Below are 22,435 nucleotides of genomic sequence, written 5' to 3' on the forward strand. Positions count from 1 at the left end.
AAAAACAATTTGAAATGTGGACTCGTCAGACCACAGAACACTTTTCCACTTTGCATCAGTCCATCTTAGATGAGCTCGGGCCCAGCGAAGCCGACGGCGTTTCTGGGTGTTGTTGATAAACGGTTTTCGCCTTGTATAGGAGAGTTTTCACTTGCACTTACAGATGTAGCGACCAACTGTTTCTGAAGTGTTCCTGAGCCCATGTGGTGATATCCTTTACACACTGATGTCGCTTGTTGATGCAGTACAGCCTGAGGGATCGACGGTCACGGGCTTAGCTGCTTACGTGCAGTGATTTCTCCAGATTCTCTGAACCCTTTGATGATATTACGGACCGTAGATGGTGAAATCCCTAAATTCCTTGCAATAGCTGGTTGAGAAAGTTTTTTCTTAAACTGTTCAACAATTTGCTCAGGCATTTGTTGACAAAGTGGTGACCCTCGCCCCATCCTTGTTTGTGAATGACTGAGCATTTCATGGAATCTACTTTTACACCCAATCATGGCACCCACCTGTTCCCAATTTGCCTGTTCACCTGTGGGATGTTCCAAATAAGTGTTTGATGAGCATTCCTCAACTTTATCAGTATTTATTGCCACCTTTCCCAACTTTTTTGTCACGTGTTGCTGGCATCAAATTCTAAAGTTAATGATTATTTGCAACAAAAAAAATGTTTATCAGTTTGAACATCAAATATGTTGTCTTTGTAGCATATTCAACTGAATATGGGTTGAAAATGATTTGCAAATCATTGTATTCCGTTTTACATCTAACATAATTTCCCAACTCATATGGAAACGGGGTTTGTATTTAAATTATGTACCGTGTTTTCTATCTTGTCTTTTAACAAAGAAACAAGGAAGTCACAATCTTCGTTCAAGGAATGTTTTGCAATTTGTCGTCCCCAAAGTAAGAACTGAACTGGGCAAGAAAGCATTTAGGTTTTCAGCACCGAAGGCTTGGAATAACCTACAATCCAATCTTCAACTTCAAACCCTTGTTATAATAAATGAGTTTAAAGCTTCTGTGAAAAAGCTTGCAGTCTACTTTGTCTGTATGCACATGTGTTATGTGAGCAAGTTTTAATGTTGTAAATTTGATGTTTTATGTGTTGTTTACTGTTTTCAATGTAACCTTGCTGCTGCCCTCTTGGCCAGGAGGTCTCCCTTGGAAAAGAGATCTTTGATCTCAATGAGATTTTACCTGGTTAAATAAAGGCTAAATAAAACAAATTCTGGACTATAGAGCGCACCGGGATATAAGCCGCACCTATTAAATTACACGGAAAGATTTTGTAAATGTTTATTTACATACCTTAATTGTTTCCAAAAGGTGCCTGTGACATGACAGTAAAACGGCTGATCAACAGCGGAGGGTGAATGTCCCATAACAAGAAGATAGAGGAAAAGAAGAAGCTTATCGACTACTCCGTCAGCACGGACTACAAAGGCGGAGACGCGCAATTTTTCAGGATTTATGCAGATCCCAAATACAGATCAGCAGGTACCAGAAGGTAAGAAAAATTGCTTTTGCATAATATTGGGAAACAAAACGCCAGATAATATGTCTTGCCTTATACACACACACCATAATAATACTCGTATGTTTAATGCGCTGACAATCCATCAAGCGGTGCAGCTTCATAGCGTACCAAAGTCGTACTAAAACATTTTGATGGATTTTTGAGCGCCGTGTGTAATGTTCTATATTTTCAATGGAACATTTAAAATGTTGGTGTTGTTTACTTGAGACATATTGCCATCATAGTGGCAATATACACTTATCTCTTATGTTTGACTGCCATCTACTGGTCACACTTATCATTACACTATGTCAGGGGTCGGCAACCCAAAATGTTGAAAGAGCCATATTGGACCAAAAAAACAAAAACAAATCTGTCTGGAGCCGCAAAAATTTAAAAGCCATATTACATGTGTCATGAGATATAAATTTAATTAAGAAGACTTAAAGGAAACTAAATTAGCTCAAATATAGCTGCAAATTAGGCATAATGATGCAATATGTACATATAGCTAGCCTAAATAGCATGTTAGCATCGATTAGCTTGCAGTCATGCAGTGACCAAATATGTCTGATTAGCACTTCACACAAGTCAATAACATCAACAAAACTCACCTTTGTGCACTCATGTACAACGTTAAAAGTGTGGTGGACAAAATGAGACAGAAAAAGAAGTGGCATAAAACACGTCCTAGAAAGTCGGAGAAAGTTATGCATGTAAACAGACTATACGGTGAGTTCAAGGACCGCCAAAATAAGTAGGACAAAACGGCGCTCGCCAAATACTTGAATCAGTGAAGCATATTTAATATAAACAGTGTGATTTATAACAATTACGGAGGTTTGTGTCATGTTTGTCCTCCTACAGAAACCATACTAAAACAAAAAAATTGATTTTTTTTTTCCCCCCTCATCTTTTTCCATTCTTCATACATTTTTGAAAAATCTCCAGAGAGCCACTAGGGCGGCGCTAAAGAGCCGCATGCGGCTCTAGAGCCGCGGGTTGCCGACCCCCGCACTATGTAATGATAATGATAAATGGGTTATACTTGTATGGCGCTTTTCTACCTTCAAGGTACTCAAAGCGCTTTGACACTATTTCCACATTCATCCATTCACACACACATTCACACACTGATGGCGGGAGCTGCCATGCAAGGCGCTAACCAGCAGCCATCAGGAGCAAGGGTGAAGTGTCTTGCCCAAGGACACAACAAACGTGACTAGGATGGTAGAAGGTGGGGATTGAACCCCAGTAACCAGCAACCCTCCGATTGCTGGCACGGCCACTCTACCAACTTCGCCACGCCAAATGAAATAGCTCTGAGGTGGGTAAGCTCAACCAAACTTAGTCCTTACATTAGGCGCACCGGGTTATAAGGCGCACTGTCGAGTTTTGAGGGAAAAAAAATATTTGAAATGCGCCTTATACGGTATTGTAAATATCCCTTTAATGATATATCTTTCCTACACTACTTTCATATAGTCTGCCTCAAGTGTAGACCAAGTGACCCGAAACCAAACCCCAACCCAGTATTTTAGTGTTAGACACCGGAGTTCATTGACTGAAAGACGTGCAAAACATGTCGCCCTCACCCAAATGAAGTCCACAATAATAACAACCCTCTTGCTGCTCCTCCGCCACCACTTTCATGCACTCTCTTTTCTCCTGTCCCTTTCTTCTTCCCCGCTCTTTAAACACCTAATTTAGCTTGCACCTACTTTAGAAAGCAAGCCGGCCCTCCACCTGTGCACCGCACTGATGCCACATTTACAGCTACTTGAGAGGCTACTTTTTGAACATAACATAGCGCACATCTTGAGAAGCAACAATTACCTTCATTCTTTTTGCAAATGAAACTGTTGTGTAGTCATAGCAACGGAACACCATAGCTGGGTATGGCACTTATTCGCAAAGTGTTGTTATTTCTTCCCATTACGTCTTTTTCTTGTGCTTCCACTGGTAATTGAATTGCTTTCAAAGAAATCGTACATCAAATATTTAATACAAAGCATCCATCAAAGTGTAACATGACAGCTTTACTGTTGTGTTGACAGGTTTTCATTATTGGTGTTTGCAACCAATACATAATTAATCGCCACATCCCCGGCAATACAATTAATGTCAACGCTTTTTTTCCTTCTTCTTTCTTTATGTGACTTGGAGTTTGATAGCAAAAATGATGAAATGAACCAGTCTGCAACACTTAACATTTGATCCCACTTGTAATCACCGCCAATAAAGCATCAGGCCACTTGAAATGTGCGTGATTGTTTTGCAGCCACACATTTAATGAACCTTATCATAACGATACAGCCATTAAAAGCCATATGAATTATTCATTGATGACTCAGCGTCCCCGTGTGGTCGCACCAAAGTGGATGTAGCAGTTTAGAAATAATATATCCCACACCACACCAACACCATCGTTATGAAATGATCAAATGAATGCCTTTTTCAAACATTCCAATGTCGTTACTTAAAGTAACTTTGGGTTACTTACAAGAGTTGCTCACCCTTGTGCATGCTGAAGATTGACTCTACATACTTACTTTTAGGATCCATAAGGGACCCACTCATTAAAGTTGCACGAGTCAGCAATAAATTAAATATTTTTTTGTTACTTTCAATGCTTGAAATCTTTTAACAACTTCAGATCTATTTATTGATATATAGTTTGTATTATTTTTTATGGTTTTCTTAAGTTTAACGGCCTTTTTGTCAAAAATAACGTCTGTTTTTTTTATAATGGGAAAATACGAAATATGCATTAATTCTACAACTAAGTGAAATATTTGAGGTAGGGTAATTACAGCCTCGAATAGGTCAACCATTTATGAAAACACTGATTTTGATACAGTGGATTATTTTTTTACAGTGCAGACTGAGCTAAGAGCGAAAGCAGGCAGGACTGAATGAGTTTAGTGAATTCACACAAGTCTTTTATATATATATATATATATATGTGTATGTATATATATATATATATATATATATATATATATATATATATATATATATATGTATGTATATATATATGTATATATATATATGTATATATACATATATGTGTATGTATATATATATATATATATATATATATATATATATATATATATATATATATATATGTGTGTATACACTTTTGTATGTATATATATATGTGTGTGTTTATGTATATATATATATGTGTGTGTGTGTATATATATATATATATATATATATGTATATATATATACTGTATATACATATATATATATACAGTATATGTATATATATATATATATATATATATATATATATATATATATATATATATATATATATATATATATATATATATATATATATATATATATATATATATATATATATTTTTTTTATTTCTATTTATTTATTTATTATTATTTTTTTTTTTTTTTCCTGACCTAACGTATATTCCGCTCTACCCCGGTATTGAGCACTGTATAACGGATAAACCACAGAAATATATATATATATATATATATATATATATATATATATATATATATATATATATATATATATATATATATATATATATATATATATATATATATATATATATATATATATATATATATATATATATATATATATATATATATATATATATATATATACCTTCCATGTTATATAGAACTGCCCAAGATCATTTTAATTGCATTTCAGCAGTTCATTTACGCTCATCAAAACTCTGATAATTTTGCTTATGTTTTTTTTTTGGCCGCCATCTTGTTTGTTAATTGGCAAAAACAAGATTCATTTGGTTAAAAGTATAGTAATATACCGGGATTACGGTCTGTTAAAAATAGTAGTTATAATGGAGGTCAATGGTGCCAAAAGTGTTAAGAGAAAGTGTGTGTACTTTATGTTTATATATCTTATTCTAACAATATTGCAATCAAAAACATAATGAACAATCATATTACATAAAGGAACACTTTATGCACATTTTGGGCCCTATGGTTGCACAAGGGTTAATAACAAGTAACGACACGTTCAACTGGACCTGCTGTCAGACACAATGCATACCAGTCACTCCGATATGATATCAATAATGATATTATTTTTGGTGATTTAACCCCCATTTCCAACCCTTGATGCTGAGTGCCCAGCAGGGAGGTAATGGGTCCCATTTTTATAGTCTTTGGTATGACTCGGCCGGGGTTTGAACTCACGACCTAGCGACCTAGCTACGTTAGCTGCCAGAAAGCAATCAGCACGCTACCTGGCTTCTCCAGAAAATGAGCAGCATCTTCGTGCAGCGAGTTTATCGAATCAATCACGGTTTTATGATAATTAACATGAACAATTTTACCGGTTTATCGTCAATACCGCAAACCATTTAGAGTCGTTTTCCCCATTTATTTTCAAGTTTTCATTTATTACCTAACGCTGATTCGTTCACGATTAGGGATGATGTTTGATAAGAAATTATTGAGTTCGGGCCCATTATCGAATCCTCTTATTAAACCGATTCCTTATCGATTCTCTTATCGAATCCAGATAGGTTGTTGTATATGGAAAAAAACACAATATTTGGTTTAACAAAAGCTCACTTTTATTTTATAAGAAAAAAATAAAAAATAAAAAATAAATACATATTGACTGTTACCCCCTTAAAAAAAATAAATATATATATATATATATATATATATATATATATATATATATATATATATATATATATATATATATATATATATATATATATATATATATATATATATATATATATATATATATATATATATATATATATATATTGACTGTTGTTACCCAAAGTATATTAAGTGGGATTTTTCAGAAAAACAAATATATACAGTAACACAAAAACAACCTATCTCTGTGATCACAATAGGTGTATAAATAATAATATAGTGTTAAATAAAATCAGTCCCTTGGGCACAAAACTGAAAATAATACAGCTCTCCAAAAAGTGCACTTCTGCTGCTATTGGAACATACTAACTACACACACTATGACACTAAGAACACCACAGTCATCAATCAACAATTCTTCCCCCCTTACATGAGAGCGAAGTCTGGCAATAATTGCATATTGCCTGTTCTGCCCTCACTATATGTGTTGAGGTTTTACAGCTTGGCAGACAGCTAGCAAACAATCCAAAGCAGATTAATCAATTTAAGCTCTTTATTGTTGTTGATCTTGCTTTGTCTTTTCCTATCTTTACTTTTATCTTGCACTGGACTGTTTTTTGTTTTTTTTAACTGAAATACATACAATGACAAATGTATAAGCTATGTGATTCATTTAACATACTGAAATGTAATACACAATATGTAAATATTAGCTTCACACAAATATACAGTACTATCATCAAACAAATACTTCTGAGTGTTGAAACTATTTCGATGGTGGAAATACACGTCTGGCAGCCATTTTAAGTCCTCAAAACATCCATTGAAACAGTGCACAATAAACATCTTAGTATCAAACTTAATATTGAGTTACATAAACAAGTTAAACAGTTTACTTACAGACTTTTCCAAGGCTTGTAAGAGCTAACACAACTTGTCTACTTCTCAATTGTCTCAACCCGGAAGTGCCCAAACTAATGACGCGCAGTATTTTCATATCACCACAAGGTGTCAGTAAGACTCTACAATCAAATGGGCATAACTTTGCATGTCTCACAGGGCATTTCCTGTACGTGGGAAGGGATTCGTTTCCAGGGATTCGAATAAAGAACCAACTCTTTTTCTTTACTATAGTGGCCTCGATAACGGGAACCGGTTCTCAAAAAGGGATTCGAGTCCATGGAATCGGTTCTTTTCTTATCGAACAACCGGGAGAACCGATTTCGAACATCATCCCTATTCACGATACATTTTGGTCAATTTTTAGAGCGTACATCTAAAGTGTAAACATCGACTTTTTTTAAATTATTGAAGCAATTTGTGTCTTCGCCCTCTCCTGAGAGAAATACTTGTCTTGTTAGCGGTTTAATGTGCTACCTTCTTTCTCTGTGTTGTTTGGTTTGTTCTTACTGTGAGATCTTACTGCAGTATTACTTCTTGTTAGAAAGAGGCACTTGAGAATGGTTAATATTGGAACAATAAAACCCAAAGCATGGGGACAGGAGGTAATTAAAATGCATCTCACATTGCTATTGTTCAAAAGTTGGTGATTATTGGTGTGTTTCTTTGATTTTTTGGGGGGGTTATTTTCTTTACGATTTCTTTGGCGATTTCTTGTGAGTCACTTGTGACACATTGTGTGACAGAAACTGTGGTTTTGTAAAGACAAGTGTATTGCATCTTGTTTTATAAATCCCCGCTGCCCGACTTGGCAGTGCAGAGAGGGGTAGCAGGTGCGGCGTGACGACCCGCTCTGGTGAACACTTCATCCACAGTGGCGGGGAAGACACTCTGAAACAAACTCCGCATCAGCAAGCATCCACCATCTTGAAGAAACATTCCCAACTTTCACTTAGTCAATCCTTTATAACCTCTGTGCTCCTCAATAGACAAGTATTCATCTGACATCCATGGATACATTTTGAACCAGAAGGCAGGGCATTACAATTCTCAAATTGTGGTACGTGTACCACTAGTTGTACTAGTGGTACGCCAAAAAATGACTTAAAGTACCGTATTTTTTCGGACTATAAGGCACACTTAAAATCCTTTAATTTTCTCAAAACTCGCCCGGCGCGCCTAATGTACGGAATCATTTTGGTTGTGCTTACCGACCTTGAAGCTATTTTATTTGGTACATGGTGAGATGATGAGTGTGACCAGTAGATGGCAGTCACACATGAGAGATATGTGTAGACTGCATTATGACTCAAGTAACCAACATTTTATACGTTCCATTGAAAATATAGAACATTACACACAGCGCTCAAAAATGTATATAAAAATGTTTTAGTGCGACTTTGGTAAGCTATGAAGCCGCACCGCTTGATGGATTGTACTGTGCTTCAACATACGAGTATTATTATGGTGTGTGTATAAGGTAAGACATATTATCTGGTGTTTTGTTTAGCAATATTATGCAAAAGCAACTTTTCTTACCTTCTGGTACCTGCTGATCTGTATTTGGGATCTGCATAAATCCTGAAAATTTGTGCACGTCCGCCTTTGTAGTTCATGCCGACTACGTAGTAAATAAGCTTCTTCTTTTTCTCTATCTTCTTGTTATGGGACATTCATCCTCCGCTGTTGCCATTTCTAATATACAGTAGTGTAAAGTTCTAACTTATATCCGTCAATAAACTCGCCATGGAAGCGCTAAAACATACCGGTGTAGTGAGTTGAATTATTCACCCGAGGAACTTTAGTTATTAGAGAGTTCCGGTCTGAGGAGCATGTTCGGCAGCGCTCAATCACAGAGTACTTGCAAGCAGACACAGTGTGTAGACAGAAAAGGTAGAACGGATGCATTTTGGCTTAAAAACTAAAGATAAAGGTGAAGTTATAACACTGAAACACCCTCAGGAAGAGGTGTTTTAAAACATGGCTAGCTAGTTAGCGGCTAATGTCCATCCGCAGTCGGCAATGTTTTAGCTACTTCTAAATCACTAATCCTCGCCTCCATGCCGACAAATAAAGTACGTTTCATCATCCCTGCATATGAACGTCACACCCCCTCTCCATCGACATATTTTATAATCAAGCGAAACTCAACAAAAATGCAACAAACACAGCGAAATATGAACGCAAAGTGTAACAATCTGATATATCTGATATATCACTAAGCTTTAGAACTTTGGCCGCTCTGGAAACACTCTGTGGAAACGCACCCCACCCACACTGCTTGGTGCCTCGTCTGAGCTGCTGTGACGTAGATTACCATAGTAACTAGTATATAAAGTTAAAGTACCACTCGGGGAACCGAGACCCAACATAATAGACAGAAAAACTCGCAATTGAAAATAAACAGATGTTTATTTTTGTACATAACAGAGAAGGCACACAGGCCATAAACACAAACACAAAAACCACAGTCACATGGGTGAGCTGAACTTCAGGGTAAACTAAGGCCAAAATAACAAACAAAACAACCTACCACTCAACCAGGCCCTGCCCTGGGAGGAAAAATAACAAGCAAAAATACAAGCTTCTAAACTCACTACCTGACAGAAAAACAGGAGAAAAAGGTGTAAAAGAAAATGGCAGTTTACCCCTACTGCTCCTTCTAAGGTGACTTCTAATTACAAAACGAAAAGTGAACAAAGTGCAAACTAAAAACAATTCTGTAACACAGCAAGAACACACAGCTATCAGATGATGTATCCTCCTACGGTGTGTAGTGTAGCATGTTTAGCTATTCCTCATCCTGCAGGGATGATACTTGTAATATGGTAGTTTATTTGTCGCCATGTTGGCGAGGATTAGTGATTTAGAAGTAGCCTAAACACTCTGTGGATGGACGTTAGCCGCTACCTTTATCGTTAGTTTTGAAGCCAAAATACGTCTGTTCTTACCGTTTTTACTCCTCACTGTTTCTGCTTGTAAGTGGCTTGTGTGTGTGTTGACGTTGACTTGCGACATGCACCTCGGCGCACCATCTAGCCCAGTGTTTTTCAACCTTTTTTGAGCCAAGGCACATTTTTTGCGTTGAAAAAATCCAGAGGCACACCGCCAGCAGAAATCATTGAAAAACAAAACTCCGTTGACAGTAAAAAGTTGTTGTTGCAATTGTTGGATATGACTTTAAACCATAACCAAGCATGCATGACTATAGCTCTTGTCTCAAAGTAGGTGTACTGTCACCACCTGTCACATCACGCCCTGACTTATTTGGAGTTTTTTTTTGCTGTTTTCCCGTGTGTAGTGTTTTAGTTCTTGTCTTGCGCTCCTATTTTGGTGGCTTTTTCTCTTCCTTTCATGTCTTCCTTTAAGTGATATTTCCCACATCTACTTTGTTTTAGCAATCAAGAATATTTCAGTTGTTTGTATCCGTCTTTGTGGGGACATTGTTGATTGCCATGTCATGTTCACTCTGTGAACGCCGTCTTTGCTCCACAGTAAGTCTTTGCTGTCGTCCAGCATTCTGTTTTTGTTTACTTTGTAGCCGGTTCAGTTTTAGTTTTGAACTGTATAACCTTCCCTAAGCTTCAATGCCTTTTCTTAGGGGCACTCACCTTTTTTTTTTTTTTTTTGGTTAAAGCATTAGACACCTTTTTACCTGCACACTGCCTTCCGCTGTTTCTGACATCTACAAAGCAATTAGCTACCGGCTGCCAACTACTGATATGGAAGAGTATTACACGGTTACTCTGCCGAGCTCTAGACAGCACCGACACTCAACAACAACACATCATTTGCAGATTGTAATTACTGGTTTGCAAAAAATATTTTTAACCCAAATAGGTGAAATTACATAATCTCCCACGGCACACCAGACTGTATCTCACGACACACTTGTGTGCCGCGGCACAGTGGTTGAAAAACACTGATCTAGCCCATGAAAAAAATAAAACAGTATTTTCAAAGGCAGTATAGAACCTTTTTTGATTCATTAGTAGCGCTGTACTTTATTCATACCGTAGAACCCGACTTGGTAACATTATTATCTATAATTGCATCAATTTGCCCACCCCTATGTACATTCAAGAGTTTTTTTGTACCCTTTTATGGTGTGTAGTGTCTAGGGTTGCCAATCGTCCCTTGAAAAACGTAATCATCCTGTTTTTAGAGACAAAAGTACGAGTTCCGCATTGAGCTATGAAGGGACATGTGTGTATTTTTATTAACGTGAGAATATAAAATACATTATAGTATATCAATAGATTCCATTGAATAGAGTTTTGACAACAGTTAGCTGCTAGCTCGCGAGCCAGAACGCAACATTAGTTAAAGTACCAATGATTGTCACACACACACTAGGTGTGGTGAAATTTGTCCTCTGCATTTGACCCATCACCCTTGATCACCCCCTGGGGGGTGAGGGGAGCAGTGGGCAGCAGCGGTGCCACGCCCAGGAATCATTTTGGTTATTTAACCCCAATTCCAACCCTTGATGCTGAGTGCCAAGCAGGGAGGTAATGGGTCCCATTTTTATAGTCTTTGGTATGACTCGGCCGGGGTTTGAACTCACAACCTCCCAATCTCAGGGCAGACACTCTGACCACTAGGCCACTGAGTAGGTTACATTGTGTTGAGGATGCTTTTGTTCACTTGTCGCAGTCAAAATTTGGGGGACACAGCCAGAATGTGGGGCCCAGTCTGGAGTGGGAAAAAAACCTCAATAGCAAAGCACATATACATACTACAACATACATCTCGAGACTTGCAACAGAGGGGAGGGAGTGGGGGCTACGGTGGCAGGCTGCAGCTCTTCATTATCACGATATGGCGATAGCATTAAAATTGCTATCCTTGGCCAAATTTTTTATCATTTATATCGAACACTTAAATCATGTTTCTGTTTATTATTGAACACAGTAATCTAATGTTACATTTGCATTGGGTTTCTCAAACTGAAAAGCTGCTTCCAATCATTAAAGTCGTCTTTTACCGCACCGTCAGCGTACGTTATGCAACATCGGCTAATACGACTTTACTCAATTATGCCACCGTGTTTTTGCATTTTTCTCAGTTCTGCAATAATTTGGGTCGTTCTTGAAACTGAAGTGACTTCTGCAAGAAAGCAGAGCAATTGCCCATATTAAAAAATTATACACGTAGTGAGGTAGATGTGTGTGTGTGTGCGTGTGTGTGTATGTGTGTGGGTGTGTGTGTGTGTGTGTGTGTGTGTGTGTGTCGTGACTACCCTTCCTGGAACTTTGCCTAAGCTTCCACTGAAACACAAAAGAGGGCTGAGCTGTTACATTATTTAACACCCCCGTCACACACACACACACACACACACACACACACACACACACACACACACACACACACACACACACACACACACACACACACACACACACACACACACACACACATTCTTGTATTTGTTACCTTCTTGAGACCACTAAAAAATGCCTCCCTCTTTAGGACCACCCTTTCTAGATATATAAAGATTTGTATTTACAACATTAATAATATATACATACTATGCAAATATAAAAAAGCTTGTTGTGAAAAATTAGTTGGAGAAAAAGGTCACAATTTCACAAGAATTTTGGCAGCATTATAATAAAAGTCGTCATTTTACTCAACGCAAGTCAAAATTTTACAAGAAAAACTGAAGATTTGTGCAATATTATGACAAAAGTTGGAATTTTACTCAATAACAGTCGCAATTTTACAAGAAAAGCTTAAAATGTTGGCAATTTTTATGAAAAGAGTCGTAATTTTACTCGACAAAAGTCACAATTTTATAAGAAAACTAAATTTTTTTTGGCAATATTATAATAACAATCTGAATTTTACTTGGCAAAATTATGACAAAAGTCATAATTTTACTCAAAAAAATTTCACTATTTTACAAGAACAACAAAGAAATTGGCAATATTGTGATAAAAGTCAGAATTTTGTATGTGAAATGTCACCATTTTGCATTAAAAAGTAATCGTTTTACATAAAGTAATAATTTTACGAGAAAATGTTGCAATATTACAGAAAGAACAGAAAGAATATGACAAATTGTTCCCGATTTTAAAAGAAAAAAGTCGACACATTGTGAGAAAAAGACTGCTTTTAGTTCATTTATTTATTTATTTTTTGTAATTGGTTTTTAATCTTCATTATTAACTTCAAGTTATTACAGTATGTCTCTATGTACATATTTATTTTATTATTTTTTTTATTAATTTTGGCCAAAGGGGGGCATTTCAATTCCTTACACAGGCCTGTTATTACATGTGTTGACCAGAGGGGGAGCACTTCAAATGTTTACACACACTTGTTATTTCATATGTTGACCAGAGGGGGAGCACTTTTAAAACCGACACACAGACAATTTGAAAAATCCCTCCTTTTTGGGACCACCCTAATTTGGATAGATTTCACCACCAGGGGTGCAAATGAGACATTCTCTATTAGATGCAATGCTTTTCCGTATTGGGACCATGAATTATGTCCTAACTTGTTCACCACTCCTCATTTGGAAGGTACTTTTCCTTGTTGATGTCTCAAGAAGGGTACAAATACAAGAACACACACACACACACACACACACACACACACACACACACACACACACACACACACACACACACACACACACACACACACACACACACACACACACACACACGCACAAACACACACGTCTGTGGCCTCAGTCAACACGTGCATGGACTGTTGTGCACTTGTGTGTGACATTACAACATACCCACAAGTCTTCAAAGGTCCACTGTATTTAATTTCCCTCCTTAGTGTCTGATAACACAGAGGATGCGACTCGTCTTATCTGTCTTATTTCAGCCGCGAGCGACATAAAGTCATCCCGTTGGCTCTTATCCACCAACAGGCTCTCACTGAAAGGTCACTCCAAGTTCCAAACTTATCTTGCATTTTGCATGAGGCCAAAAAGTAAACATGAAATAGTCATGAAAGGGGGCCAAGGTTTACAAAGCACATCCGAAGCTAAAGGAGGCTCCTATTTGACCAATTTAGGACCAAAAGGTAAAAAAAGTGATGTGCTTTTCTGTCAGGAATGTGAAAGCCGCTTTGATATTTGGAGCAGAACCAATATAGAACATGGAAGAATGTTTAAATGAAGCAAACATAAGTAATACATGCAAAACTCAATGTTTAGTTGCTATTTATAGGTTGAAGAGGAACTTATTGGGGGATTTTGTGTCATGTCCTGTGTTGGTTTTTGTTATGCCCATTTGATTGTAGACTCTTACTGACACCTTGGGGCGATATGAAAATACTACGCTTCATTTGTTTGGGCACTTCTGGGTTGACGATGTCAGTTCAGTTCATGAGACAATTGAGAAGTAGACAAGTTGTGTTAGCTCTTACAAGCCTTGGAAAAGATAAGTCTGTAAGTAAACTGTTTAACTTGTTTATGTAACTCAATATCAAGGTGGAAAGTGGTTACATTTGATACTAAGATGTTTATTGAAAAACTATTTTTGTGCACTGTTTTAATGGATGTTTTGAGGACTTAAAATGGCTGCCAGTTGTATATTTCCACCATCGAAATAATTTCAACACTCAGCAGTATTTGTTTGATGATAGTACTGTATATTTGTGTAAAGCTAATATTTACATATTGTGTATTACATTTCAGTATGTTATTTGAATCACACAGCTTATACATTTGTCATTGTGTGTATTTCAGTTTTACATAAAAGTCCAGTGCAAAATATAAGTCCAGTGCAAGACAAAAGTAAAGATACAAAAAAGACAGAGCAAGATCAACAACAATAAAGAGCCTATATGGATTCATCTGCTTTGGAACTTTATTAGAACGTCTTGGATTGTTTGTTAGCTGTCTGCCAAGCTGTATAACATCAACACAAATAGTGAAGGCAGAACAGTTTTGTTGTTATTCTTCTTCTTTTACTATGTTTACACTGCAGGCCAAAGTGGCCCAAATCAGAATTTTTTTTAAATCAGATTTTTTTCCAGCTGACTGTTTACACTGCAAGTATAATGTGATTTTCATCAGACTCCTGTGTAAACACGAATTTGGCCCCAATGTGGTCTCGACGTCACTTGCTTGAGCACTTCAATGAAGTGAAAACAAAGGAAGTTGACCGGGTAAAAGTCGCTACTACTACAAAATAAAATAAAAGTCGCCACACCTTAAAAATTAGTGTTTTTTTTAAGTGAAAGTAAATTGCAGGAATATAATGTATGAAGGGATGTACAGTATATAGTGTAATATATTTGGGAGGGTTCTAATCTTTTAATGGCTGTTAAGAGGAGACACGGACATCAGCATGGATCCACGTTAGCTTTATTTTGAACTCCCATGTAAGCAAATACACCACAGCGTCACTTCCGGTCCTTTAACCATCTGTATTTTTTGTTCGGAATCAAAATATATATTCATCTACTACATAAGCCGAACTATAAAATACACAATGGATACACAATGGATGTTATACTATTGTTATGTTTATTTAATGTTAAATGTTTACAAACCTAAATAGAGGAAGGAGTGTAAAGAAATAAAACTGAGGAAGGAAAATAATTCAAAAGAGGGAACATCAATCCTCAACAAAAACTGGAGCTTCTTTTTCTTCATGCTGTTAACTAGCTGCACACGCTGGAAACGAGTAGCCAGGGCAGAATAATGAATTTATTGACAGTGCAGTGTGAAAGTTGATGTGTTTACTTTGCAATTAAGTAAACACAGTCTTGAAGAAATACAACCTGCCGAGGCACTTTTTGACGAAACATCCACATTTCGATGTCCGGCCCCCGAGCCCCTTGGACTCTTGAAACTGTGGCCCTCTTCATGATGTAGTTGATGTAGTTACATCTTACACTGTATATTGCAGAGGTGACCGTTCATCCACATCTTAGATGTGTGCTATACTGTAGGTGACAAAAACAAGTTAGAGTAATATTTGATAATATATTTCATTTATAATCAATGAATTTTACAAACCCCGTTTCCATATGAGTTAGGAAATTATGTTAGATGTAAATATAAACGGAATACAATGATTTGCAAATCATTTTCAACCCATATTCAGTTGAATATGCTACAAAGACAACATATTTGATGTTCAAACCGATAAAACAATTTTTTTATGCAAAAAATCATTAACTTCAGAATGTGATGCCAGCAACACGTGACAAAGAAGATGGGAAAGGTGGCAATAAATACTGATAAAGTTGAAGAATGCTCATCAAACACTTATTTGGAACATCCCACAGGTGAACGGGCAAATTGGGAACAGGTGGGTGCCATGATTGGGTATAAAATAAAATTTTTTTTCCTCGGACTCAGTCTGGACCATTCCTGAGGGTCCAGCCTCAGACTGATATTTTTTTTTTTACTTCCCCCCTTCCCCAATGTCACCTTTTTCCCACCTTTTTAAGGAGCGCCTAAGTGAGGCTGATCCGTTGGCGGTCCCGTCTTGTCTCCCTGTAACGTATGTCTGCTCTTAGCGGGATTGTGCCGAAAATGTAATTTCAGTTCTTATGTGTCTTGTACATGTAAGAATGGACAAATAAAGCTGATTGATTGATAAAAGTAGATTCCATGAAATGCTCAGTCATTCACAAACAAGGATGGGGCGAGGGTCACCACTTTGTCAACAAATGGGTGAGCAAATTGTTGAACCGTTTAAGAAAAACCTTTCCCAACCAGCTCTTGCAAGGAATTTAGCGATTTCACCATCTACGGTCGGTAATATCATCAAAGGGTTCAGAGAATCTGGAGAAATCACTGCACGTAAGCAGCTAAGCCCGTGACCTTCAATCCCTCAGGCTGTACTGCATCAACAAGCGACATCAGTGTGTAAAGGATATCACCACATGGGCTCAGGAACACTTAAAAAACCCACTGTCAGTAACTACAGTTGGTCGCTACATCTGTAAGTGCAAGTGAAAACTTTCCTATGCAAGGCGAAAACCGTTTATCAACAACACCCAGAATTTATGAGTTTGAACATCAAATATCTTGTCTTTGTCGTGCATTCAACTGAATATAGGTTGAAAAGGTTTTGCAAATCATTGTATTCGGTTTATATTTACATCTAACACAATTTCCCAACTCATATGGAAACGGGGTTTGTATATTAACAATATTGGACTTCCTGTAGTTGAATGTTGTCTGAAAAGAGGCCGACTGTCTGACACCCCTCAGTGAGGTGAGACACGGGGTCATGCAACATGGTTGATAAGAAGTGTGAAACGTCCAAAAACAATTTGCCGAGCGTGAACTTCATACACAAGGATGTGTCATGCGCTATTATTTCTTGCACCCGTTTGGTCTAAGATCGCGGGGCTTCTTTTTTTTTTCTGCATCAGACCCAACTCTTTAAATGTCACTTTAGAAGACCGCCTGAACAATTCATCACTGCGGCGGATGTGTTGAAACCAAATGGCAACGTGTTCATGGCCTGGAAATGTCACACAGGCACAATCTGTACTTGCAGCCGAGCTTTCTGACATGCAGTAAAAATATGGTTCTAAATGGATGTCTTAAACATGAGGACTGGAGGCTTTGAGTCGTTCCTAGTTACAGTCAATGCTTCATGTATTGGAAAAAGGGGCCAGGCAGGGAAAATAAATAAATGATAAAGTTGTCATCTTTACGAAAATATAGAAAAGTCTCTTCCAAAATAGTTGCATTACACCCAGGGGTCAGCAACCCGCGGCTTTGGAATGGGGGAAATGTGCATTTTTGAAATTAGTTCTATGATTTCCGACTGTCTGTGTGGCTGTTAATGCGTCATGACTGCTGATTGGATGAGTGTGAAGTAGACAAAGACATGTACCGTATTTTCCGGACTATAAGGCACACTTAAAGTCCTTTTTTTCCCTCAAAACTCGACAGTGCGCCTTACAACCCGGTGCGCCTAATGTACGGAATAATTCTGGTTTTGCTTACCGACCTCGAAGCAATTTTATTTGGTACATGGTGTAATGATAAGTGTGACCGGTAGATTAAGTATTGGAATGCAAACAGTAGACATAACAACGAGGTGGGGAGGTTGGAGGGGAAGAGGGGGGTAGGAGAGAACGTGAAGGGGGAAGCAAAGGCAGACCGGGTAGAGCCACACATCTGAATGGGTTATGCAAGGCTGGTCTCATTATTGTCAAATATTTGAGAATAATCCACAAAATACCAACTACTGCCTGGTGATCAATTTAAACTTCAGCTTATGTGCCATAGAAAGAATCTGGGAGAGACTAGCAAGAGCTGGTCAACGCAACAAAGGTAAGACATATTATCTGGCATTTTGTTTACCAATATTATGCAAAAGCAACTTTTCTTACTTTCTGGTACCTGCTGATCTGTATTCGGGATCTGTATAAATCCTGAATAATTGTGCACGTCCCCCTTTTGTAGTCCGTGCCGACAACGTAGTTGATAAGCTTCTTCTTTTTCTCTATCTTCTTGTTATGGGACATTCATCCTCCGCTGTTGCCATTTCTAATATAAAATAGTGTAAATTTCTTACTTATATCTGTCAGTAAACTCGCCATGAAAACGCTAAAACATACCGGTGTAGTGAGTTTACATTATTCACCCAAGGAACTTTAGTTATGAGAGAGTTCCGGTCGGACGTTTTTTCACGGGACACCTCGTTGTTGTTTCCGGATGAGGAGATGCTGCTCGGTTATTGATTCAAGTAAAGTGTGAATGTCATTAAAACAGTTAGCTCCATCTTTTGACACTTCTTCCACACCCGTCCTTGCACGCTACACCGCTACAACAAAGATGACGGGGAGAAGACGCTGCCGAAGGTGAGCCACGTAAATAAGATCGCCCAAAAAAACGGCGCATCCGGAAGCGACTGTCAGAAAGCGTCTTGAAGATGATCTGTAAAACATAATCTATGCAACATTTTGACCAAAGAACCACCATTACATGTTATGTAGACCACAAGGAAGTGTTTTACATTTAGAAAAAAATAAATAATATGACTCCTTTAATGCGCCCTATAATCCGGTGCGCCTTATACATGAAAAAATATCGAAAATAGACCATTCTTCGTCAGTGCGCCTTATGGTCTGGAAAATACGGTAATTCTGCAGTGGTAAACTAACCATAAATTAGTGCTGTCAAATGATACATTTTTAGGTCAGATTAATCACACTTTTGTATCGAGCCCATTATTTGAACACAAATGCAGTTTTGTTGTCAGTATGTCATACAGGAATTTTTTTTTTTTACATAACCGCCCGTTATTTATCTGCTCAAAACAGTTTTATCTAAAATCTAGTCAGAGAGTGTTTTAAAGTGAAATTTACCACCATCTTTGCACTGGCGTACGCATTGGCCTAATTTGAAGAACATCACAATAGAGCAATGTAATTAATTAAAGATGTCCGACAATATCGGCCTGCCGATATTATCGGCCGATAAATGCTTTAAAATGTAATATCGGAAATTATCGGTATTGTTTTTTTTATTATCGGTATCGTTTTTTAAAAAAATTTTTTAATTTAACTTTTTATTAAATTAACATAAAAAACACAAGATACACTTACAATTAGTGCACCAACCCAAACAAACCCCTCCCCCATTCACACTCATTCACACAAAAGGGTTGTTTCTTTCTGTTATTAATATTCTGGTTCCTACATTATATATCAATATATATCAATACAGTCGGCAAGGGATACAGTCCGTAAGCACACATGATTGTGCGTGCTGCTGGTCCACTATTAGTACTAACCTTTAAAGGCCTACTGAAACCCACTACTACCGACCACGCAGTCTGATAGTTTATATATCAATGATGAAATCTTAACATTGCAACACATGCCAATATGGCCGGGTTAACTTATAAAGTGCAATTTTAAATTTCCCACTAAACTTCCGGTTGGAAACGTCTATGTTTGATGACGTATGCGCGTGACGTCACGATGGCAACGGAAGTATTCGTACCCAATGTGTCACCATACAAACTGCTCTGTTTTCATCGAACAATTCCACAGTATTCTGGACATCTGTGTTGGTGAATCTTTTGCAATTTGTTTAATGAACAATGGAGACAGCAAAGAAGAAAGCTGTAGGTGGGATCGGTGTATTAGCGGCTGGCTGTAGCAACACAACAAGGACTACTTACTTGGATAGCAGACGCGCTAGCCGATGCTAGCCGCCAACCGCATCTGTGATCGGGTGAAGTCCTTCGTCGCGCCGTCGATCGCTAGAACGCAGGTGAGCACGGGTGTTGATGAGCAGATGAGGGCTGGCTGGCGTAGGTGGAGCGCTAATGTTTTTATCATAGCTCTGTGAGGTCCGGTTGCTAAGTTGCTAAGTTAGCTTCAGGGTCGTTAGCAACAGCATTGTTAAGCTTTGCCAGGCTGAGAATTATTAACCGTGTAGTTACATGTACATGGTTTAATAGTATTGTTGATCTTCTGTCTATCCTTCCAGTCAGGGATTTATTTATTTTGTTTCTATCTGCATTTGAGCCAGATGCTATCACGTTAGCTCAGTAGCTAAAGAGCTTCGCTGATGTATTGTCATGGAGATAAAAGTCACTGTGAATGTCCATTTCGCGTTCTCGACTCTCATTTTCAAGAGGATATAGTATCCGAGGTGGTTTAAAATACAAATCCGTGATCCACAATAGAAAAAGGAGAGTGTGTGGAATCCAATGAGACCTTGTGAAGTGAAGTGAAGTGAATTACATTTATATAGCGCTTTTTCTCAAGTGACTCAAAGCGCTTTACATAGTTAAACCCAATATCTAAGTTACATTCAAACCAGTGTGGGTGGCACTGGGAGCAGGTGGGTAAAGTGTCTTGCCCAAGGACACAACGGCAGTGACTAGGATGGCGGAAGCGGGGATCGAACCTGCAACCCTCAAGTTGCTGGCACGGCCGCTCTACCAACCGAGCTATACCGCCCCTGTACCTTATTTACGGTCAGAGCGAAAAAAGATACACCCTGCACTGCCTCTCTAGTCCTTCACTCTAACGTTCCTCATCCACAAATCTTTCATCCTCGCTCAAATGAATGGGGTAATCCTCGCTTTCTCGGTCCGAATCTCTCTCGCTCCATTGTAAACAACGGGGAATTGTAAGGAATCCTTCCTCCTGTGACGTCACGCTACTTCCGGTATAGGCAAGGCTTTTTTTTATCAGCGACCAAAAGTTGCGAACTTTATCGTCGTTGTTCTATACTAAATCCTTTCAGCAAAAATATGGCAATATCGCGAAATGATCAAGTATGACACATAGAATGGATCTGCTATCCCCGTTTAAATAAAAAAAATTCATTTCAGTAGGCCTTTAACAGTTAATTTTACTCATTTTCAGTAATTACTAGTTTCTATGTAACTGTTATTATATTGTTTTACTTTCTTTTTTATTCAAGAAAATGTTTTTAATTTATTTATCTTATTTTATTTTATAAATTTTTCAAAAAAGGACCTTATCTTCACCATACCAGGTTGTCCAAATTAGGCATAATAATGTGTTAATTCCACGACTGTATATATCGGTATCGGTTGATATCGGTATCGGTAATTAAAGAGTTGGACAATATCGGATATCGGCAAAAAGCCATTATCGGACATCCCTATAATTAATCAAGCCCTCACTTAGGATTTGTGACAGCGAGCAAGGATTTCAAAAGCCGCCATCAATTCACTACAATAACTACATTAATCTTCTCATAATTTTTCTGTCAGTGAGCTGGTCACATTGGAATTCTGCCTGCGTCCTTGTGAGCTATTTGATTTAAAATGATTACCCCCAAACAAAGGCCACATCAGAATAATGAATGTCATGCAAACAGAACACCCACAGTAATGACACACAAACACACACTTGGGGCCTGTTGCTTGACATAATGGAATTCCTACTTTCATTATTAACCCAACTGAAAGTCGGGCATAGAAGGAGAGACAGAATGATGCACACATTCAACATGCAGTACATTGAATAATAATTGTGTTAAAGGCCTACTGAAACCCACTACTACCGACCACGCAGTCTGATAGTTTATATATCAATGATGAAATCTTAACATTGAAACACATGCCAATACGGCCGGGTTAACTTATAAAGTGCAATTTTAAAATTCCCGCCACATTTCCGGTTGAAAATCTCCTTTGGATATGATTTATGCGCGTGACGTCACAAAATGCACGGAAGTGTTTGGGCCCTATTGGACACAATACACAAAGCTCTGTTTTCTTCGACAAAATTCCACAGTATTCTGGACATCTGTGTTGGTGAATCTTTTGCAATTTGTTTAATGAACAATGGAGACTGCAAAGAAGAACGTTGTAGGTGGGATCGATCGGTGTCTTAGCGGCTAAGTACAACACTTACAGCGACACAACAAGGACTACTTACCCTGATAGAAGAC

Source organism: Entelurus aequoreus, linkage group LG09 (genome assembly GCF_033978785.1).
Source record: "Entelurus aequoreus isolate RoL-2023_Sb linkage group LG09, RoL_Eaeq_v1.1, whole genome shotgun sequence".
NCBI classification, from domain to species: Eukaryota; Metazoa; Chordata; class Actinopteri; order Syngnathiformes; family Syngnathidae; genus Entelurus; species Entelurus aequoreus.